The sequence below is a fragment of the Ischnura elegans genome, chromosome 11 (genome assembly GCF_921293095.1).
Source record: "Ischnura elegans chromosome 11, ioIscEleg1.1, whole genome shotgun sequence".
Lineage (NCBI taxonomy): Eukaryota > Metazoa > Arthropoda > Insecta > Odonata > Coenagrionidae > Ischnura > Ischnura elegans.
This window is the reverse complement of record NC_060256.1, coordinates 96,677,447-96,698,347: the sequence shown is the minus strand read 5'-3', so window position 1 is coordinate 96,698,347 and position 20,901 is coordinate 96,677,447. Positions and strand designations below refer to the sequence as shown.

Below are 20,901 nucleotides of genomic sequence, written 5' to 3'. Positions count from 1 at the left end.
ATCACCCTCAGTGAAGAAGAAGATTGAAGACTATCACGCCCCCGGCGGGAACCACCTCGTCCTCGTACCTGGCCACGAGGAGCGGCAGCAGCAGACTCAAGCGGCTCGTCGTCTTCAGCAGGTGCGACTACAGCATCGCCACCCCCACGTCCTCGATGGCCCCGAGCACCACGGCAGAGGCCCTGGGCAGTTCCAGGGCGACCCCGTCCCTCGAGCAGGAACTGTGGACGCGACTTGGTCCACGGGAGGCTGTATTTGGGGACCACGTCCACGTCGTAGAGTGCGGGTGGTTGGCGGCTGATAGGGAACGTACTCCTCACCTTCATTACCTGTACCAAACAAAATAAATGCTTTATGAAATAGATTTGTAACAATTATCAAAGAATGCGAGTAAAATAAAAATAGGAAACTTACCAGTGTCTCCGCTTGAATCTTCAGTCAAGGACTCTTCACTGTCTTCCTCGGCGTCAACGCCGCCGTCATACACTACAACAGGATCATCCTCCGCCTCAGAGCAATCCTCAGGCACATCCTGAAGTTGCTCGAGAATACGAACGACCTGGTCTGCGGTGTATCCCTTTGACCGACGCATCGCTGGGCGTTGAATGGAGTATCACCCTTGAAACGGTATTGCCCTTCGTTCAGCGCTGAGCGATGCAGCGCAACAATCGAACGGGCGAGACGAACTACCGCGCAAACTGATGAATTCGGGTGAATTGCGAAGTATTACATTGTAATTCATGTAATTGAGCTGGCGACTACAATGACGCCACACTGGTAGGGGAGGCACGGTAGGAGAAGGAAGGAGCCTTGAGTGGGGGTAGCCGAGGAAACGGGGGTGCCCGGAAATTTTCGCGTAGATCCATTTCTACGCGGCTCGACTCTCACATTCTTTCAGGCGTCCGCTGGGCAGGTTGCCTTTATCTGCGGCCTAATAAGAAACGACAGAGGTAATCCATGCCATTACCACACATTCGACCTTCGAAAATAACGCTTGCGGTGAATTTCTGCTGCGAAAATATAAAGTTCGGGAACGACAACAGAGCAGGGGTCAAAATGACCCCTACCGCGGTTCTAGGTATATTGTTGTCCAGTGTTCACAAAAATAGACCTAGAGCGTCGAAATTTCGCACGAATACGCCTTTCTACAATTCATTAAAAGTCAGAAAATGTCAGGTTTGTGAAAAAAAAATTAAGTGTGAAATATACATGTTGAAAATCGTAAGGGGTCAATTTGACCCCCTCCGCGGTTCTAGTGTTAAAAGTCTACGTATTATGTAAGTTCATTTAACCTCAGGTTAATCAATGAAACCAAACGATTTTATAAAATTAATTCTAATAAAGCAGTTTTAAATTGGGAAATATATTTGATCATAATACACCCCTTTGTTGTCGATTGTTGCATCATCCCCGGAGAATTGTTTCGCTTGAGTTATATCAGAGCGAAAAATTCTCTATTGTGAAATCAATCAACTGTGACTTGACTTGTGGTTTTCATTTAATGCCAATGTAATTCATAATGTTGGCATTTAATATATTTTGATGAAATTGAAATGCCATTCCTGAATATCAATGTCTAGTCGTCTAATGTTAGCCGTACTCAACTTAAGTTTCCGTCAACATGATACGCTGAAAAAAGGCTTTTTCTTCCAATTTTTTAAAGTGCCAATGTTCCGGGGAGGGGAATGGAATATAAAACATGAAATTTTTTCCGTCGCATTGAAAAAAACGTGAGGGTCCGGAAGTGTTATAAGAGTTTCCTCCACCACGTTTTCCCATTGTATCGCCTACGGGAAGGGTTTTTCTTTGTGTTTTTTTTATATATTTGAGGAAATAAAAAATGGTCTGGGGAATTTGTTCATTTGAAGGGGTGTAGTGGTTTGGGGAGTGGGGAGGGTGGGGGAGGACATCCGAAGTGAAGGGCGGTGTCGTTCGCTTCAATTCCGTTGCGGGATGTTTCCCTTCGCGCCGCCTTTTATTGTCATCACTGTCATTATTATTTTTCTATTTCCTTCCCCTGCGGTGTTTCGCCGTAAAACTTTCACTATTTAGTTTTATCGCCGCGCGTGCATGTTAATATCCGCCCGAGGCGACCGACCGCTGAGCGGCGAGGGCGGTGCTTCGCGAGACCATTTGATGCCTTGTCTCCGTGGCACCGCTCAATATACACCGAAATACTCCATTGTGCGACCTCCTCTCAATTCTTGAGTTAAAACGGCCTGATTGCCAATTGAACATGCAATGCATTGAGAGGTACCTGCATGGGAAGAAAAGTTAAAGATCGTCACAGGACTGTCGTTCTGTCCCACAAAGCGCTTAAAATTCAACCTTGAGTATTGTTAGCATTCAAATTATGCATCGGAAGCTATTTAAGCATAATTGTGCGGTGCAGAGCTCGACAAATGTAAATTTGCAGCTGGTTGTACCAAATGGGCAGTGTTGCAATTATTTATAAGGCTAAATGACCTGCCACGGTGCCACTGAAGCCATATGTGAGTGGTCAGTCCAACGCACGATGCATCGACACTTTTTATCAGTATTTATCAAGACAGTGATGAGAAAAAAGACTGTTGTCAGTAGAAGCCCCACTAATCGATATTTTGTTGTCTACATAAGCATCAAAGATGGAAATCGTCTTTATTTTACTTTGCGCTTAAAACGCAAGACATAGTGAATGAAATTTTTTAAAGAAACGTCTAAAAAAGCAGTTATCCAAAATCGTATCGACTTGCGGTTCCCTTAAACGCCCTTTCTTTGAACAACTCTCATTTATTTATGAACGTTACTCTGATTAGGACTCTCTCTCTCTCTCTCTGTGCAATAAATCCCTTTTCTATTCTTCTTCGGAACGCCGCGCGAATCCTTTTGCTCCTGTATTCCTTCACTATTCGCAAAGTCATGCATTTCCTTCGTGATAGCACCCCCTGCCAAACCCCCGTCATCCCCCTTTCGGCTGTCAGTCTACCGAAACTCCGTTATTCCCACAGTACGTGCCTTTGCTCTCAGATGGCGTGGGCGCATGCCTGCCTCCGAATCTCTTCCTCCGCTGTGTCGCCACTGCGTCCACGCTATCTCACCTCGATCGCGGTTATTCCTCCAGCGGCGAATGGGCAGAATCACCTTTCAATCAGAGCGTGCTGTTTTTGCAATCGTTCACATTATTGTTTCGAAAATATAAACAATCGGGTACCCAATGGTTACATTTATTTCCGAAGAAGTTATTCAGCCTATTTCTCCAATGCTGAATAGCGTTTTTTTTCTGTTTGGACAAAGAATGATTATTCTCTGCTGTAATGCCCCGATATGTTGTTGTACATATTGTCCCAAAACATATCGACGCCAAGTAGTAAATGCAAACATGCCACGGGTCTATTCCCGCACGAGTAATGTCGCATGTTTGTTGATTCGTATCCAGTGATGTATTGCAATGGAGCTGGATTCTCCAGTTTGTTGTCGGCCGCCGCCGCGCCTTTAAACGTTAGGAGTAAGACAGATCAGTGGAGAGCGAGTGACGTCACCATCTTGGTCCTAACATACCTCGAGCATTTCCATGGTAACGTGATTTTGAGTCACGTGGTTTTTCATACAATTTGGGGATTGTTAACTATGTCTGTGCATTTGGGTACTAATAAATAGCATTCAAAGAAAGTTCCGCAACCTTTAATTGGTGAGCAAGGATAAAATATTTTAAATATATTGTATTTTATTTCGATATCTGCCTAATATTTCCTCCCGGACTCATGATGCGTAAATTCCCCTCGTCACGTGACAGTTACGTGATACAAGTGTTACACAAGAGCCACCAGCTCTCACTATCCTTGCTCACCACCTACTTTCATCCTCACCCTGAGGTGCGTTACTTTGCCGGCCTCGGTGGCGGTGGGGTAAAGTCCTCGCCTGCCAAACCGTAGGTCGTGGGTTCGAATCCCGCCTGGGTAGGTGATCCCTATCCAGGGCATGGATGTTTGTGTTGCACTTTGTTAATATTGGAAACCCTCGTTGTAAAAGGCCGTTATGTGCTGTTTACGAGGGATGTGATAAATAAATAAAAAATAAATAAATAAAGTCGCCTTTCGCGCAGCCGACGGGAGGTGCTATCCGAATCCTACCAGAGAATAAGTATTTTATGGGCTGCAAACGGTAATTCGTATTCACTATGGTATAATTCGACGAATTCGTGACTTATCAACGCATTACCTCGTGACTTCAAGGAGGCAATTGGAAATAGTGATAATAAGTGAATTACCTATAATCATCACCGCGCTGTGGAAATCTTAGGAAAGCGGTTAAAAGGCGAGCGAACAGACATTACAAAGCAGGGATGAGGACCCTGGAGGTTCTTTCTCGTAATCTCCTTTCCCTTCATGGAGCTAAATATTTTACAGACCTTTCAGCCCCAAAATAGCAAAAAATCAGACGAGTGCGACTGGAGATGGGTTCGAAGCGTTGGTCAAGAAAAAAGAAATCCGCACGCAGCCAATTTATGACAGGTTTAAATGAAAAGGACGATATCTCCCGCTACCTTTGATCTCTCCCGCTTTTCATGACTTGGTTCGTAAGTGGAAAATCTCTCATTGAAGGAATTCGTCGCTGTGGAGACTTTAAACGTGCGAGGCCCACGCACCTGTTGGGAAGATAGCGGAGGAGCGGTGACCCACTCGACATGAGCTCCTGACGTCATCAACTTATCTACGAAAGGGTTAAGGCCGTCGATAGATAAACAGTATGTAACAATATTAAATAATGTCGACATAAATCTTGCTTAATCTTATATAATATATCTTTGTAAGTCAGTACACATTTTATGGAAGCCTAGTGCGTTGAGCTCTTTACGGCTGATCGAGTGGGTCACGAGCTCCTACACAGAGTGATGATTCACTTGAATATATAATAGGTATATCCTCCAAGTGGCCCAGCAGGCTCCACCATTTTGAAACAAAAATCAGGCCTTATACTCTGTTCATTTTATCTTAGCGGGTGAGCCGGTGTGGCCAAAGCAATTGTGGTGAGGCGAGGGAAAATTTCTCGACACGTGACTTTGCCTTTGCCAATCGGCAAACAGTAGGCGTGGCCTCAGTGAGTCACTCCGCCTAATGAACATCGTGAACCTGCTCGTGGAGCAGTGTTGCCTAAGCTCACGCGACCTCCTTGTATGTGACTATGTATGCCTTCCACCAACGGTGCCTCATTCAGCGCGGTAGCTGACAACGTCATGGGCTTTTATCAAGGGATTATCCCCAATGTCTTCCAAGTGAGTAGGTATATTGCCTCGGCGCCGGGGCCAAAATTCCTGTGGCCACCTATGACTCACACGTTTTCAGTGACCAAGAAGGGCGGCTGTGTACATTTGGCAACGTTCGCTCCTCCTCTCTCTCTATTGGTACTACCCCTCCCCTATCAGCGAAGCCATCCGAGAGTGTCCGGACTCTCACGAAAGCTCACCCGCGGACATAAAGTGAATAGAGTATAGTTCGTGGTGAGCCCAGCCCTCATTTTTCTAATGCAGTAATTTGATTGAATCATTGCGTGGACTGATTATTTCCTTTTCCAGATGCTTTAATTTTCTTCTTTGCTTGTAAAAAGGAGCGTCCATTAATTTTAACACAAAATACGATGTAGTGTTGTGGTGGAACGTCGTAGCTGGGATTTTGGATTATATTCCTTCTTTTATATGTCCGTAATCCAAATTGTTTTGGTTCCCTATTTATTAATTGAATATTTGCTATTAGGGGAAAACAACCTCCGCCAATATCTCATTGATGAAATTACTCTCTGATGAAATATTAGTTTGCCAATATCAATTGGCATATGTGGCGGCTGAGTGGATTTTTCACGAAATTCGCAAGATATTACATTTGTTTGTATCAAATTGAAGATTTATGGCTGCATCGCAATGTATTTGAGTGGTGGATTTTTATAGTTGACATTGGTAAAATGCATATAATTATTCTTTTGGCCTTATAAGTTCCATAAAACGTGCTGCCTTTGCAGTAACTCACATTTTTTAATGAAAACACAAGCAATCGGGTACCCAAAGGCTACATTGATTTCCAAAAAAGTTATTCAGCCTATTTTTATTTGGACAAAGAATATTATTTTCTGCTGTAATGCCCCGATATGCTGCTGTATATATTTTACCAAAACATATTGACGCAAAGTAGTAAATTCAAACACACCACGGGTCTATTCCCGCTCGAGTAATCTCGCATGTTTGTTGATTCGTATCCAGTGATGCGTTGCTAAGGATACCTTTCACATGACGTCATTGCGTTTACTCTCTTTTCCCGATGCTCTCCTCAGGTTTTCCGCCTTCCCCGCGAAGCGGCGCCACCGTCGCTGCTTTCTTCATCTCATCAGTCGCGGCTTATCTCTGTTTCGTTTGGCAGCCGCTAGAGGGGCTTTGAGCGGATCCCTTCCCGACGCCTTTCAAAGCCTTCCCAGAATCCTCACCGCCACTTCCTCCGACCGCAGCGCCACCGCCGGCGGAGGTTCCTCTTCCACTAATGCATGCGCTCTCGATCTGCTCCGAATTCCCTTTCGCTGGGTTCATCCCCGAAATACGTAAATAACCCACGCATTCAGCACTACACTTATCCATGGCTCAGATCACTTTTGAGTCATTTGCGGGAGGTATATTATTTTGGATTTTAACTGTACCCACATTGCGAGGCGATTAATATGTTGGGTTAGAGTTTGTAGAGGGTGAGATTAGATCATTTGCATAGGAATGGATGGGGTACGGTGGGGGTGGTATTAGCCTGCTCTTTACGAACGGCGCCAACGAAGCTGCAGCTCATCATCCCGTCAAACGGACGTAGTCCGCATCATGATATTAATAAATTCAGACTTACATTGTAAAATTAATGGAATTTCATTGTAACCACAGCACAAGTGCAATTGATATCGCCGACTTTGAGCATAGTGAGTAAACATTCACATCATGATATCTTACTCTTACTTGTGATGATTGATGTACTTACTCTGAATTATCGTCTGGCCGGGCCTTTCTGCCCGATATACTGTCTCTACACTTTAATAAACCTGTGAATTTTTTCTTAAGCTTCTCCGTGACGTAGTGCCAAGGCTGGGCATAGAAAAAACAGCTGTAAATATAAAGTAGGGTTTACAAAAATTTAGCTTCATAGCTTCAGGGCGTTCATAGAAAAAGAAACTTAGCGTGGAGTGGACGCCATCTATCATTCTCCTGCAGAAATAGAACAGAAAACTGCCGCACATGAATGGAGTGGAATTGAGTCGGGCTGTATCTTAGTCGCATCGATGTCGACTCCGGAGTTTAATTCAATGTTACCTACATATCATATCCACGTTATTTTCGATCCTGAGATTCCCTTTTCAACGATTTACGGTTAGTAAAAACAAAACACGGATGCGAAGCGAATGAGAAAAAGACGGCATCAGTGCGTGTTCCAAATTTTCACGCTGATTGTTGCGTTAATTCAATATCGATCTAACTTTTCCACTACTTTCACCAGGTTCCGCGCCACAATTTTTTTACCCTCCACGATTGACGCTCGGGTATGCACTGGAATTTCACGCAAAGAACTCCACACGCATGACTCATTTTCATCTGTAAACCACCGGCCTCTCCTCCCCCTCACATTGGGACTCTGCTAGATGCGCGGGTCTCCTGTTCGTGACGCAATAGCGTTCGGAAGCTCCGCGCCTCACGTACAGATCACTTCATTATTCCGTCCACCTCACTCTGTGGTGCCTTCTATCGAACTCTAGATTGCAATCTAAACACTGCTTCGTCACTAGTCGAGGAGGAGTCACATACGCCTCCACCGAAGGAAAGACAGCGGGGAATTGGACAGATATATTTTTTATGGTTTATTGGGCGCATGGAGATATTCGGGCGTTCCAAAGGAGCTCAATTGTTTTCTGGAGCCTGTGAGAACCATAATACAAAATTTTATGACGTGATCACAATGGGCACGTCGCAACTTTTATGAGAATACTCTGAAAATCATTTACTGAGTTGTTAGAAATATGTATTGCCTACGAATTCTCCATTTCTGGTAATTTTTAAGTGGTAAAATGTAAATAAACAGCGACCTCCGCCCGTGCTGATGACAAACGGGTCTAAGACTACGAGCAAGGAGACTGCATAGAGGAGTTTCGATCTCTTCATCTCACAGAAGATTGGTTCCGCTTCAGTCGCATTTTGATATGTTTTCGAAAGTTACCGCAGCGCAACTGTCTTCCTTTTGGTTCAATATATCTTCAGGAGTGCGATTCAGTTTTTTCCAATGTTTTACTGCAAAGTGTTTTCGATATCAAAGAATATCATTAAACAGTTATGAGTTTTATGAAAATTATGGTACACTTTTAATTTATTCATTGTTAAGACTTTTACTTTAAATCCAATTTGACCAATCAGTTTGAATTTAATGCCTTTCCCAGTGGTATTAAGTTTTTAAAGTAAAAGGCAGTATTTCCGATACCCAAATCAATCAAAGCGAACGTCTTCGAAGCTATGAAGCAACGAAGACGAGACAGAAAGAAGAAGAAGCATTTCATATTTTGATTCCTTACACCATGATAAGTGACATTGCAAGTCACACAAAGAGTTACACTCAAAGAAAAAATAGTAGGTCAGCAATTATGTGCTAGAAATGCAAAAACTTTTTAATTCAGAGTGGTGGTAGGAGGAAAGCTTTAAATAACTTTTATTTAACGGCAAGGTGAACATGAATTTAATGTGAACGAAGATGATTAGCTCTTGTTTGTCTCTTAAAGACTTTTAATGCCTGTGAACATTGCCACGTTATTGGAAAACTTAGTGTACGCCTATTACAGTTAGGTGGAAAATCACCTATGAATAATTATGAATGTATATGTAATATAATCACTTTTTTATCTAAAAGCACTTGTTTTACCAATCTTCCGATATATTAAGAAATACCTTTAGAAACTAATTTCTATAATAATTTTACTCTATTTATGGAAATCACCAAGAACAGCCTGGTCATATGCTGTCAATTATGAATATGATTAACTTTAGTGTCAAATAATAAAGCATGCAGACTTAATTAACCAGTATTTCAACTGAGAATTACCTCAATCAAAACGGTAGCAATGCAATTCATTTTTGAGGAAAGATGCATCGGCGCCCAGAGACCCAGAAAACAAGTTGCAGACCCAAAATTTAACTTTCTTTCTGAATAATTCAACCAGCTGAGCGGTTTGCTAAACTCCAGCTGCTTTGATGTGATAGGTGCCTGGGAATACACTAGTCGGATAGCCTAGTCTGAAGGAAAGACTACTCCAGTGTATTCTATGCGCGCAGGACGAAATAAGCCTCCAATTTTGAAAGCTATTTCATCAATACTATGAATTATATTTTAGTTCTGTATGCCTGAAAAAGAAATATGTTTTAGCATTTTATTCAAATAACGCGTGACTTTCATACTTTCATCAATTTTATCACTAAATGAGAGTATATAGTAATGAATGAGAAATGTATGCAGTTCGGAAAAAGTGGCAAACGCTTTTACTTACCTCTTACTTAGCAATAACTGCTAATTTAGGTTATTCTCCAAAGACAAAATTTTAAAATGTACGCTCGATAAATTGTGTTTTCGGAAAGTTGCTAGAGTATGCAGATGCGAAATTTATGTTTTTGAAACGAGGACAACCCCCAACGCTGTTCCTTCTAATTCTGTGGATTTTATGGACTTCAGGGTCAAAGAGGACTTTCTGCCGATTTAAGTATTGAGCTTTCCATTTTTATTTGATCAAGTAACTCAGAAGCAAAGCAACAACAATGAACATGTTATTTATAGAAACAACTGAAGCATTAAATTGCAATTTCAACTAATTCTGAGACTGTAAAACCGATTAATACTCTATTTTGGTTTTGTTAGTTTAGATTGCCGCACTTTTCAGTATGTGGACCACTGTAATGAGCGCCCGCTCGTGGAAGTAAGCAAAGCAAAGGGTTAATTGCCTTTCATTTTCCCTCCATACATCCGCCTTCCATTCATTATTCAAAATGATGGAAGCGTTTTCAAGCATTTTTACGCCCAAGAAAAATTATCAAAATAGCTTGTAATGCAGGTGGTACAATTCACCATCTCTTTGAGACTTGCATCTTTTATTACGTCTGGAACACAGCCAATTCAAAATTTCAGACAGGATCTAATTACTTAGACTCGATCGTATTCATAGAATTTAAAGGCATTTCTTCTTTTGTCAGTTTACAAAAATATCAGAAATGTGATTTTTTGCCACAAATATCATATGAACAGGCGCCATTTAACTTATGAGCTACCAGATACATGAGTCATCTTTATGGATTTAAATTAAAACACTTTCAAAAGCCATTTCAACCGATTGATTAAATATTTGGAACTCAGAATCGATCCGAGGACAAATTTAGGCATCTTATTCTTGGACAAACTCTGGAGACTAAAACTGGGAGACTTGTTCTCTGTTAGCGGAGAAATATAGATGAATTTCGTGATAGCGTCACGTTTGTTTGCCCGGAAAGTCGGCCGCATCTCCGGCAGGAGGACGTCTTTCGTAATTGAAAAAAAGAAGAGCACAAAAAAGTGAAAAGCGCTTTGCGAACGAGAGATGGATATGAAACGATCGCATGACTTCGCAAAAGCCAACCTACGTCACAAACCCCTCCGCCGCCGCCGCATTCAACACTGGCAGCCTCATTCTGCCCCATTCGATTCCCGCCAGATCGCAATCACTTGGCGTGGTCGTCGCTCCCATTCTCGAGGCGATAGACTCGCAATCGATAGTAAAAAAAAGCAGCATCCTTCCCTTCCACTATCATCGCTTTGGCGAGCAAGAAAGCAGTCTCTCCGCCCTGGTGGGTACCTCCTCTATAGATAGACTTCACGGCAGATATGTTCCGTTTGGTGCAGCGACGTTTTAATAAGAAACAGGCCCGGCGGGCTCTCATCATCGTGATACTACTGCGTCTGATGCAAAGAAGTTCGATTTGAAAATGGGTCAGGAAGTCCAACGTCCCTAATAATAAATCACAGGGAAAGCAAAAAACAAACGTGCAGGGAAATATTTTTTGTTGCTTTCAGGACTTAAGTATCGATCGCCACGTCTCGGCAGGTGGAATCATTTCGGACGGCGCAGTATCGATATGTTAAATCAATTGTGCTCACTTTGTCATATACATTTAACATAACAGTCATGGTGGTTGTTTGCTTCGTTGTTGCTTCCAATCAATTTTGATATTTCCTGATTGGATGATTCATTAATTTTCTTTTATAGCCCATCGTGATAGAGCTTGAATAATAAGAGGATCCATATTTTTCCGCTTTTTCCTATCTGTACCTTATTCTCCTGGTATTTGCAGCGACTGGTGGAGTAATTAATCATATAGCAGATAAGGTGATGACGTTACGAACTACTGTCAAGCGGGTCAGGGTTTCTCACTTATACCTGTGCCTCCAATAGATGAATTGTAACGGTAACAAGAAAATTATTGAATGGTCACTTCTAATGACGTCACCAGCTCATGAAATATGGGCGGCAATGTACGCCTCTTTTTATTTTTATGTTTTTATGAAGTCAATGTTTTGTCTGTTTGTTTGTGTTTCAGGGCAAAATCCGACTGTTCAAATTTAACGCACTGCCATATTAGCTATCGAATTTTCAGCTCAGATCAGAACTAGATGAAAGTGCATCCTTTCGCTATTTCGAGGTCGTCAAAGGCTATATGAGCTACCTTTTTTTGAAAGCTAATATTCGAATAATTAACTGCTCAGCTGAAGTGTTAGTTTTAACAATATTAATCTTCCCAATAAAAATGCTCTATGTCGAAACGAATATATTGTCTCCCATTTGAACTGAAAACACCAGGTTCCAATCCTCGCAGATACTACATTGATCATCTTCTCTTATTTATTTTTTATAGGCATATGGCAGGGGCATACGCGGATTTAAGGGGGGCTCGTGGCCCCCATAGTGTATTACGGATCCTAAATCATTTAATTTCATATTAATAACTTTTATATTAAAATAAAGATTTAGTTAGTAGTTAATAATAATAAAGTTATTCGATAAAGTTTTAATCCTATGATAGAACTTCAAGGTCAAAGTGAACACCAATTTCGTACAGTTAATGTTGAATCTCGCTGTTAATCTCAATTATGAGATAACCGTTTGCCTGTCAGACCCTTGTACCCCTCCCCCCCCCCCCCCCCCCCGCAGAAAGAAATCGTGGATCCTATCTTAGACATGGGCGTCAGTAGAGCGGCCTTATTTTTAAAAAAAGGCAATGCTTATATGCAGTCCGCGTACCATTTATTAAAGTCCTTCAATGTTCGTGGGATGAACAAATTCCCTTGCTTATCCGTTAGACAAAATATCATTTTCAATATATCGTTTCCGTCGGACCTGAAATATAGTGGGGTTCTAAAACGACGTTCTCCATGTTTCTCTGGGATAAATATATTCTTAACTGCTCTAGAAGTCTAAGCCTTGTGCGTGGTCTCCGACCCCTAAGCCTAAGCGACACACAGCCTAATTCGTTAGCATATGTTTTCCGCTTTCTGTGCACCCATAACGGTTTTGGACGGACTGCGCAGCTTTCCTTTGTATTTTATTAAGTTCATGGATTAGGTCTTTCTGCACTGGATCCCATATGCTCGCTGCATAATTAAGGTGTGGTCGGATGAGCGTGAAATAGCACCTTTCTTTAACTTTCTCATCGGAAAATCTTCCCACAATACGCTTTACGAATCCTAACTTTTACAGGGCTCTGCCAAAAATATTTCTTATGTGTACTCCCCGCGATTTTTTCTTCCCATGACCGCAGTTTTAATCCTGTGATAGGACTTCAAGGTCAGAGTGATCACCAATTTCGTGAAACATGGCAGCAAACTCCTGGAAGTAAACTTATTTCAATGCTAATTCGGGAACAGAGATCATTAATGTATATGATGAACAGAAGGGGAAAGATCACGCTTCCTTGCGGGACACCGGAGGCCACTTAAATCAGACCTGAGGTTATTCACGTTACGTGATGGACATTTTGAACAATATTGTTGTCTCTGTTTCCTAAAATCCCCACTGATATCGTCTTCATACCAGCGAGGTTCTTACCTATCACATATGAATTTTTCAGAATATTTAAGTTGAGTCCTTGGCGTAGGAAAGCTAAAAAGTATTTCAAAGATACTGAAGTCGGTGTTATTACTTACTATTTTTGCTACCGATTCCGTTTATGAATCAGAAATCATCTCGCCAAATGGAATGAGGTCACGTTATTTAAAGAAAATCTATCTAGTAACCAAAAATTGCGTTTTATTGTTCCTATGATCACGTCTGCGTCCTGATACATAAGATCGATTTCATCGCGCTTTTTTTTTAACGATACGGCAAAGTTTATGCCATATTTTGTTGGGTGAGAGTCAGTTGGTTGGAGTGGGTTAGGTCAGCGATTTTCCCTGGAAGTGCTAATCGAGTTAGATAGGATTTCTTTTCGGAAGTGCGCGGTTTGGGATTATTGTCGCTATTTTACGGGATAACCGGTCCTTAGTTAACATCGATGTGATTATTGTCGCAATGCTGATTTCCTGAGCATTTAGTTAAGTCATTGCGTTTTATTTCGATATCCACCTTTATATCGATACCCACGAGATGACCTAAATACAGATCTACTCAATTGGTCTAACTAGCTTATTTCAGTTTGTCATAAATTGCTTTAAAAATTTTAAAAATTAATGTATACATAATTAAAATTTAATAGGCTTCCTGGAAATCCAATCAACATTGCCTGTGATCCAGCGGGGAATAATTTTAATTGCTGTTTATTAATGAATTTAATCAAATTGAGAGATTTTATTTCCCATAACGATGAGTCATTGAGGAATCGAGGATTAATAAGGATTTTTTTGTTCGAGGCAAGCCAAATTAATTTTTTTTTGGAAATGTATTGGCTCCCATGTCGGTTGATCAGCGGTTTTTACACCAATCACGCATTTGATTCCCTTCTGGTAGGAAACGTGGAACATATACTAAGAATGACATTTGTTTGCACTTGAGTTCAGTGAAATTTCCTGCTTAACCACAAAATATGTGCTTAACTAGCATATATTCGCGCACTTTATGGATGCATGGAGTTATTTCGCTAGGAATTACTGCTAGGAAGACTTCTGCATCTCATTCTCTCGATGTGAAATCAATAGTACGGCTTTATCTTTATCCCTGAAGTGACTCTTTCGTATCTCGTTCAGGATCAAAAGCCAAATTGATTTCCAAACGACGTGTGCATTCACCTTCACTCTTTTTACCTACTGTGTCGTGATGCAAGTTATGATTTCTATATTTTCCCGAAATTGTCCTGCTGTAAAAAATATCCTAGAGTACAGAAAACAGATGTGAGGAAGAAAATGGAGGAGTAAACGGCGCAATAGAATATAATAGCGATAAAAAAATTGGCTGCAGTTGATGTGACAGAGCGTCGTTCCAGATGAAATAAGGAGCTAAATGTTATTCTTGTCTCCTTGAGTATTCTGAACGCTTTGAATTCCTAATTTTTGTTCTTAGATTTTCACAGCGATTGTATGCACTAGTATAATACTTTGCTGGATTTACTGCTGCGTGTAATGTACTTTCATTGTACAAAGTTTCGTTGGTCGTGCTGGAAATGCCATCAGGAGACTGAATGAGATTTATCCGTTTTTATCTGAACGTTGGAACGTTGGAACCATTGATGTCTTTGATTCTAAAAAATAACTGAGTTCACAATAAAACCTAGTTTAAAAAAGTTTAATGTAAATTATAAAACAGAAAATGAGTCAAATACTGATTGCCAAGCCCAAATTTATGGAAAGGTATCGTTTTCACACATATTTCCGGTGATAGCCATTATCCCTATTAAAAATAACTGGCCGTTTTGAAATATCGACTGCCTCTCTAATTAGCCGTGATTAAAAGGTACGCATATGTACTTGCAAGAGATGCCAGTTCTTGCGAGAACATCTGCGTATAATACCTACCCGGATTACTTACTCGCTTGCATAAAAGAAAACTTGAACAAATCGATCGCACTAAAAATGCGCCTTGAGAACGTTCTTTTGTTTCCCTACTCGTTCCTTTGATGGATTTCGTGAATTCGATCGCTCCTCAATTTTGAACCTCTTTGATTCAAAATAATGATCTAATAACTGCCATATTGTGTCTGCCCTATTGTCCAAAGAGCGTCCGAAACACTTGGGCTTTCGAAAACGAATGAAAAATGACTTTGTAGGTTAAATTGCCTATTCGAAAATGATTAAAAATTGTTTAGCTTTCGGCCATTGAAATACTTGTGGCATTTGAGCTATCATAATGAGATCGTAGACGAAACAAGACTTTATGCACTATTTAATGCCTTATATTGCAATTAAAAACTTTGCTAAAACGTATCTGTTGCTAGATAACAAATCCAAAGAAAGCATTCCTATTTGCCCGCCCTATAGCGGCCACTGGCTTCTAAATATTTAAATACATGAATAATTTTTTTTGGAGGAATATAGAGGATTTAAGAACGACGCTGACGAAGGAAAGAAGTTTCTACAAGAGATAACTTAAAATTGAATCACATTCGTATGTTGGAGATATGGAATTCGAATTCGAGTTATGAATACCACAACGTCATTTCATGATAAGTATGGGTTGAAAATCATATCATTCTATCTCAATTTCACTCTTATTTCCTCATGCTGGATTTAATGAACTACATAATTTGCTGTGATATTTTACGACACCGTGTTTATCTTAACAGGGTCCCCACTCAACCGTGAAAACCTTAAAACCGTGAATAAGCCGTGAATTTCGTCTACCGTGAAAAAACCTGGAAAAAGCCGTGAATTTCGCCATAAAACCTTAAAAGTATCTCAATCTTGATAATAATACTACAATTGACTGATCAAATTCGATATGTTAATCATGTTTCATGGTCAGGCACGCGCAGCCTGACCATGTCTGTAGACACGAATGTTCGAAGTGTAGTAATTGGTCCGTACTATATGACGAGACATTGATCGATATTTTCCATTTTAATAGCGGAAGTCTGTTATTTTGTATAAGCGTTTCAATTTCAGTGATAGCTCGGGATGGACTTGTATTCGAAAAAGGAGGAATGAAATCACTAGCATTTCTAATAGACCAGAATGAACAATTTACGAAAATTATCTGATTTGTAACTCGAAGTTCGGTTCCCACACAAAATTAGGGCACAAGCCATAAGCTTCGAAATATGAGTTTGCCATTGGAATTTTACTTAAGGAAATATTTCTACGGCAAATAGGCTTTCAATTTATGGCAATAGCTCTCAATAGACTACGCTCACCTCGTTTGAATTTATGTGAATAATAAAGTAAAAGTGAAAATAACGCGTTTCAACAGGTATTTACTTTGTCTTTATATATTTAAAACCAAGTGCATTATACAGTGGAACACCGATCTATCGTTCCCGCATTTTCCCGTTTCATCGTTCGCCGTTCCTGGTCCCAAATAAAGTTCCGTAAAGGCAATGTAATTTTTTCCCGCATCCATCATTCTCCGAAGTATCGTTTTCCCGCTTTGTTCGTTTGAGGATTGCGGTCCCGTCGTTTTCCCGCAATCATCGTTTGACGAAAATGAGACGACGTGTTTACAATGTGTTATTTGTGGCTAGTAAAGACGGACACCCCCAGGAAATTGAATTACTATGGGGAGAAGCTGAGTGCCGTGGGATAGTTACATTAGCGCATTTCCCAAGATCCGCTATCCCCTTCCATTCAGCACTCGCCTACCCCCCTCTGAAGCTTTCCTCTTCTCCGAAAAAAAAAGTCCTAGCCTGTGCAGGGATCGTGTTACGAAGACCTTAGCTTCGAAAAAAAAAATATCAAGTTACACGAGAACAATAGAAACGTGTTCCGCGCCCCCCCCCTTTTCTCACCCACTTTAATTAATTTTTTTCCCACCCAATTAATTATTTTTCAGCCTATCTGCTTCAAAGTTCCCAGTTTCTGGAGATCAACTGCTGCATGAATCACCTATTAGCCCAAAAAGTGTCTAACAATGAATTTCTGCAATTGGCATTATACTTATATTAGATTGAAATATTTGTAAAGTACACGTAATTCTAAAAAGAATGAGACCAAACACGACATATTTCTAACGTTATTTAGGCATTTAAAACAAGGAAATAGTTGGAAAAATACAATGGTGATTTCTGGCGAAACTCGATATCCTCTGCTAGCTGGTACCTGAGCTTCTCGGCAGTTAAAGCGGCATTTTTCCGAAAATAGGATATCAGGTTATTATCAGTTATCAATTTACAAGTTATACTAAGTCTCACTTGTCAGAGTTACGGAAGGGATATTTTCTCAGGATATTTTGTTTCTCGCTACTAACAATCCGAATTCATCCACTCATCTGGCGCTACGCTTATTAGAAAAGAATGTGTAAGTTGCCTTCTCTTTACGACAAAAAATTTCATGGCGCATTCATATGTTTATGCTTCACCCTCTGCAGTATGTTCTGCGTAAGACGTATGCGATAGCATCAGTTCCGAACTTCACCTCGCACGAGTGGTTCCGTACTTTCCAGGGTGGGTTGACCTCAAACTATCGAGTGTTGTCCGTGTGGGTTTAATAAAGTAAGGTTTCATTTTTATTAGTTTTATTTTTATCCGTCTTCGGACCATCGCCATTCCGTTAAAACAAGTGAGTACTTTAAAATATGGACTGAAAATAATTTAATAAGAAGAAAAGCATCCGGGATACAAGCGCGTGAATATTGGAGAACGCCTCGGGCTGTCCGCTAGCACATGACGGTAGGGATGGGGGTAGAGCGAGCTACCAGGTGAAAACAAGAAGTGGGATGAAGCCGAGGCTCAGGCGGGAGTGCCGCTGACGATTAACGTATCATTGTTCACGCTTTACACATGGCCTAAATTACATGAAAAATATATTTATTAGACAGGAACATTTCAAATAATTGACTATTTTTGGCCTATATGATCCATCTCACTACCAATCACTGAGCCGGCGAAAGCGGTTGTTTTGGCATAACATGCACATTGCTCTCGTGAATACGTGTACTGGAAATGGTGTTTCATGGATTTTTTGTTAATCAGAGAAAAATCCATAATAGCAGCGTAAATGCCCAGTGGAGAGCAAACATTTTTAGTGAGGTGGCGTGTTCCTTTAGGATATTTGAAAGAGATATTATTCGATTATATGACGTAAGTGTCTCGATAAAGTACTAGTACTCCTGTAATTGGCTAAAATCTTCTTTGAATCCTTTGACAAATATCATAATTACGCGCCAAAATCCTGCGTTTCCTGGGACATAGGCAACCTGTCCAAACTTTCCCACACCTATCGTTTCCCCGCATTCATCGTTTTTTTCGCCCATCCCCCTGAAAAACAATAGATCGAGGTTCCACTCTAATTATATGAAATTAATTTTTTTTATAACATTCTATAAACAATTTCAAAAAATATTTTCCGCGATCTCAGAAAGATTGGGTAAGGGAAATTTGGTTACTGTGCGGTAATAACAACGTGCGCAAAAAACAATCTCTCGGCGAGGAATAAAAAAAGGACTTCCGGTGTTGAGACGGAAGAAGGTCCTAAGGGCATTCGCATAATAAAGGAGGCCATGGTATTCATGCGTCCGGGCAAGAGCGCGGTTGGGTTGGGCCTTCAGTTGGCCCTGAATTTTCCAAACGTTGACGTCATAACAGATATCACTTTTCATTGCTGCGTTTACATTCACGGCGTATGAGGCGTACGTTAATTTTTAATTAATATACGGCCGGTGATTGTCCTATTGTTGACTTATAAACGGACCATGAATTCGACGACATTGAGACCGTGAAAACCTGGAAAAAGCCGTGAATTTCATTATCTAGGTATAGTTAAGACATTATTGCTTAAGACATTTATGGCTGTGTTTTCCTGGATAAAAATTTTAAAACAACAGGGTTGACTTATTTTTACGAAAGAGGATAGAATGTAGCATCTCGTTTTAAAGCATTATAATCTGTGCTCTCTATATTTCGTTTGCTCATTTTTACGTTTTGTTTCTGGAGATATTTTTTTGATAAAAATCCAAGTAGATGCTTTCACGTGTAGGAGGAAATCACTAAATTTTTTTCATTTAGTACGTAAGGTTATTCTTAGAACCAAAGAAAGAGGCAAGATTTAAATGTACATTAGTGGATGAAGTAAACATAATAGCTTTTATAGAAAAATAAATAAATATATTAGCGTCCGAGAATTTCACTTAAATTTTTTTATAATTGTAAATAGTGATGTTAATTAAAATCAGGATTCTGGGGATACGTTCATTCATTATAAATGAGTCTAACGTGGTTCGTGCTATCCATAGTGTAGGACTCTCCGCAAGAATAAGCAACCGGCTTTTCACAGCCATTCTTTTGTTTTCTGAGCACGATAGTATTATCAATATTCTCACCATCAACCTCAGATCAATATTTCTTCTTCTCCTCTTCGGGAATTGAGATCTGAAGTCCCAAAGTGCAACAATCCTCATCAGACAACAGACATCGCGGTTAAAGCCCGGAATAAATTATCGCATCGTCCGCATGCCTGGAAAGTCTTCGGAAAAGGTTTACAGCATGATGTCTGCAAGGCCAAGCAGTAAACTCTGTCTCTATAGGAAGAGTGTCATTAAAGTTTTAGGGTGCTTCAATCACAGCGAGTATGCATGCGAAGTATTTGGTGATAATAAATGTGGTCATCTTTCTCATTTATACTTCGTCAGCAGGCAATGCATCTCTCTTATTTTCTGGAGGGACTCTTTCCAATTTCAGAGAAGTCAATTAACTTCTAATGATCTGCAATGTCCTCCGATTAAACCAAAAAGAAGCCGTGTGCTTTAGATTCCGCGATTGTCGGCGTCTGACAAATTTTTTCGTGCAATCACTTTTCGTGTATCCTTCTTTGTTTTGATTTTTTACATCGCTGCATGCATACAAAAGAATACGTAAGGAAAAGGGATGCTTCGAACATAGAATTCGATGCAATCAGTGCTTTTTTCATCAAACCCTTTCGTCTGCAGCGTACAGGGTGTGCTGGAGGGAAATCTAGTAATCAGAGCGAGTAAATTTAATGTCTTCGCGAGCGACTGCACGTGCTGCAGAAATTGGTTTGTCTTCCGCGCTGTTGGCTGATGGGAAATCCAGTCCGCTGGGGGATGAAAAACAACGGAGGGGTGGGGGATGAAAATGGAGAGAACCCTGCACAACGTGTTCCTATGTTGATGGAGTGCGCATGGCGTTTCTTTTTTGTTCGTAAGGAGAGCCCGGCGCCTCTGATGGGGTGCCAATATCCCAAGATAACAGCGAACGGCGCCGGCGAGAGCAAACATGCGAAAATTCCCCGCTGATCGGGTCATATTTTTCCGCGAGGTGGAGTGCGAGTTGCTTGCCACTATTAGCATAGGCCAACGAAGCCAAGAAAACTCATATTTATTCGACCTTTTCTCCCACACTAGCGCCACACACGCGTCGCTGAAGAAGCTCAATGAAGGCTTTCAGGTTAAAATATCATTTATACGGAATATCAGGAAGTTGAGGCTGGTTTAATAAGTTTATAAATAATGATGAATGAGTTTATAAAATGACAAATTAGTTTAAAAATCTAATGCAGGTTCGTCATTAAAAAATCTTAGAGGCCATATAAGAGCTGATAAAAAGCATGATGAATTGTAAGTAATGGCACATGCATTAATGTGATAGGAAGGTGGTCACGATATTGTCAAAATGGTATCAAGCAACCCATCCTTTAATTTTCAGTTGAGTATCTGAATGTAATTTTTCCTTGGGTAGTACATCTCTCTCTGGCCTGCTCAGTTTGCTAATTGTGAGTGATCATACGTACATTGGAGTGGACTCGCTCCATC

The 20,901-nt window shown here is 40.7% G+C and overlaps 1 protein-coding gene across 1 annotated transcript in view; it reads left to right on the top strand.

Annotated features, from left to right (window-relative positions):
• LOC124167671 (B-cell receptor CD22-like) overlaps nucleotides 1-20,901 on the top strand; it is a 773,246-nt gene that overhangs the window by 478,906 nt on the left and 273,439 nt on the right. The gene's annotated exons all lie outside the window — the stretch shown is intronic.